This window comes from Carlito syrichta, unplaced genomic scaffold (genome assembly GCF_000164805.1).
Source record: "Carlito syrichta isolate Samal-C Ts95f unplaced genomic scaffold, Tarsius_syrichta-2.0.1 Scaffold304688, whole genome shotgun sequence".
NCBI classification, from domain to species: Eukaryota; Metazoa; Chordata; class Mammalia; order Primates; family Tarsiidae; genus Carlito; species Carlito syrichta.
In genome coordinates, this window is record NW_007248784.1 from 43,501 (window position 1) to 47,092 (window position 3,592).

The 3,592-nt window shown below is 48.4% G+C and overlaps 1 protein-coding gene across 4 annotated transcripts in view; it reads right to left on the reverse strand.

Annotated features, from left to right (window-relative positions):
* The window catches only part of SNUPN (snurportin 1), a 39,134-nt gene that overhangs the window by 25,843 nt on the left and 9,699 nt on the right, over window positions 1-3,592 (reverse strand). The gene's annotated exons all lie outside the window — the stretch shown is intronic.

Consider the following 3,592-nt stretch of genomic DNA (forward strand, 5'->3'; position numbering starts at 1 on the left):
CAAAAAAAAAAAAAAAAAAAAGAGAAAGAAAGACATTCTACAATGTAACAGATTTTACTTTATTTTAAGAGACAGGATCTCATTCTGTCACCCAGGCTACAGTGCAGTGGTGTGATCATAGCTTACTGCAGCCTCAAACTCCTGGCTCAAGTCATCCTCCTGCCTAAGCCTCCTGAGTAGCTGGGACTACAGGTGTGTCCCACAACCATGCTTTGCTAATTTCTTCTTTTATTGTAGAGACAGGGTCTTGCTATGCGTTGCCCAAGTTGGTCTCAAACTCCTAGCCTTAAGCAATCCTCCTACCTCTACTTCCTAAAGTGGTGAGATTACAGGCATAAGCCACTGTGCCTGGCCTCAGATTTAATTTAAATCAAAGGCTTCAAATGTGGGAGCAATTTAAGGATTCTTGTGGGAGGAAGAAATGATGGCATATCCTTTGCAAGGCTAATCTAGTGACCGCCTCCTCAGAGAACCTAGATTGGAAGTCCACCTCTGAGCACAATCAGCCTTCCCCAGAGTGTCCTACAAATGGGCAAAGTGGAATATTTAAAGGATTTTCTGGTCAGGCATATGTCTCACACCTGTATCCCAGTGCTATGGGAGGCGAAGGTGGGAGGATCACTTGAGGCCAGTTTGGACAACACAGCAAGACCCATCTCCACAAAAATTTTTTAAAAATTAGCTGAGTGTGGTAACATGTGCCTGTAGTCTCAACTACTCAGGAGGCTGAGGCAGGGGGATCACGTGAGTCCAGCAGGTTAAGGTTGCAGTGAGCTATGATTGTATCACCATACGTCAGCCTAGTGACAGAGCAAAACTTTCTCTCTCTCTTTTTTTTTAACTTGGAGTCTGTATCGCAGGCTGGAGTGCAGTGTCACACTCATAGCCACCGCAACCTCGACCTGCTGGTCTCAGGTGATCTTTTGTCTTAGTCTTCCAAGTAGCTGGAACTACAGGAATGCGCCACCACACCCAGCTAATTTTTTTTTTTGAGTTGGAGTCTCACTCCGCTGCCCAGTTTGGAGTGCAATGACACGTTCACAGCCACCCCACTGTCAACCTGCTGGGTTCCAGCAATCCTTCTGCCTCAGACTTCCAAGTAGCCAGAACTGCAGGCGCGCACTACCATGCTTGGCTAATTTTTTGGTTTACTGTAGAAACAAGATCTCACCATGTTGCCCAGGCTGGTCTCGAACCCACAGGCTCAGGCAATCCTCTTGCTTCAGCCTTCCAAGTGCTGGGATTATGGGCTCTTAAAAAAAAATTTTTTTTTAAAGTAAAAAAGCCAGGAACTGTGGCCACGCCCATAATCCCAGCACTTTGGGAGGCAGAGGCAAGAGGATTGCCTGAGTCCAGGAGTTTGAGACTAACATGATGACACCTTGTCTCTACAATAAATCAAAAAACTAGCCGGGCGTGGTGGCATGCACTTGTAGTTCTAGCTACTTCGAAGCCTGAAGCGGAAGGATCGCCTGAGCCCAGGAGGTCAAAGCAATGGTGGCCATGAGTGTGCCACTGCACTCCAGCCTGGGCGACAGAGACTCTGACTCAAAAACACGCACACAAAAGGAACACTGTTTCCAGACTAGCTGGAAAGGCTAACCTCGGCCCCACCCTGTTGCACCCTAGACTCCCACTTCTACCCCAGAAGAGAGGTGACACCTCCCTGCCTGGCAAATGCCTTCAGGGAGGGAGAAAAGGGACACTGAAATGCTGTAAGAAGTGGGAACAAGACCAGCTTCTGGGCTCTCGGCTTCCACAGTTTAATTCTTTTTTTTTTTTTGAGTTGGAGTCTCACTCTGTCACCCAGACTGGAGTGCAGTGGCCGCTCCCAGCCACCGCAGGCTCAACCTGCTGGGCTCCAGTGATCCTTCCGCCTCAGCCTTCCGAATAGCCGGAATTACATAAAGACTTTTTTTTAGGGACCACAGAGCACACCATTGTCCCTGGAAAGTTTGGGAAATTGAGAAGGAAGAAAAAGAACCTTTGGAATCTAATTGTTTACAAGTGATCTGGAAATACCACAGAACTCCCACGCTCGCTTCCTCAACCACCGAGGCGGTGAAACCACCACAGCTGGCTTCTCTCAAACACTCACGAAAAGGTGCACACTGAGTGAACACAGGAAAGCACAGTGGCCTTTTATTTCAAGAAGAAAAGACAGCAGGTATATTTGTCCACGTGTAAAAGAACATATGCCCGAGGTTAGTTACTTCCCAGGTATTATCTGTAATCACAAGAAAAGGAAACCACCCAGGAGCCCATGGTAGGGACCTGATCAGACAGCGTTATGGACCACCCATTCAGTGGAATACCTGACACCGGAAAAACGAATGATGGAATTCCTTCAGTGGAATATGTGACACCAGAAAAAGGAATGATGGGCCGGGCATCATGGCTCATGCCTATAATCCCAGCACTATGGGAGGCCGAGGTGAGAGGACTGCTTGAGCAAAGAAGTTCATGACTAGCCTAGGCAACAGAGTGAGACCTTGTCTCTGCAAAAAAATTTTAAAATTACACCTATAATCCCAGCACTTTGGGAGGCCGAGGTGAGAGGATTGCCTGAGCCCACGGTTCCAGACCTTCCCGGGCAACTTGGCAAGACCGCAACTCTACAATAAATAAAAAAAATTAGACGGGCATGGTGGTGCATGCCTGTAATTCCAGCTGCTTGGAAAGCTAAGGTGGAAGAATCACCTGAGCATAGCAGGTTGAGGCTATGGTGGCTGTAAGCGTACCACTGCACTCCAGCCTGAGCAACAGAGTGAGACTCCAACTCAAAAAAAAATTAGCCAGGCATGGTAGCATGTACCTGTAATCCCAGCTACTTGTGAGGCTGAAGTAGGAAGACTGCCTGAGCTGTTGCTGAGGTGATCCGTGAATGTGCCATTGTACTCGCCTGGGTGACAGAGTGAGATTCCCCAAATCCAAAAAAGAAAAAAAGGAATGATGTGGCACTTTATGGAAAACATTACATAAATGTGCTGAACAATTATATAGCACACTGTTACTTGTGATTAAAAAAAAAAGGTTATGAGCCAGGTACAGTGGCTCACACCTGTAATCTCAGCAGTTTAGGAAGTGGAGGCAAGAGGATTGCCTGAGTCCAGTAGTTAGAGATCAGCCTGGGCAACTTGGGGAGACCTCATCTCTACAATGAATCATAAAATTATAGCTGGGCGTGATGGCGCATACCTGTAGTTCCAGCTTCCTGGAAGGCAGAGGCAGAAGGATCGCCTGAGCCCAGCAGGTGGAAGCTGCGGTGGCCATGAGCGAGCCAATGCACTGGGCAACTGAGTAAAACTCCACTCAAGGCTGGGTTCAGTGGCTCAGCCTGTAATCCCAGCGCTTTGGGAGGCTGAGGTGAGTGGATTGCGAGCCTGCGGGTTTGAGACCCGCCTGGGAAACTTGACGAGACCTCATCTCTACAATAAATCAAAAATTAGCCAGGCGTGGTAGCGCGCGCCTGTAGTTCCAGATACTTGGAAGGCTGAGGAGGAAGGATCGCCGGAACCCAGCAGGTTGAGGTGGCAGTGACCAGGAGTGGCCACTGCACTCCAGTCTGGGTGACAGAGTGAGACTCCAACTC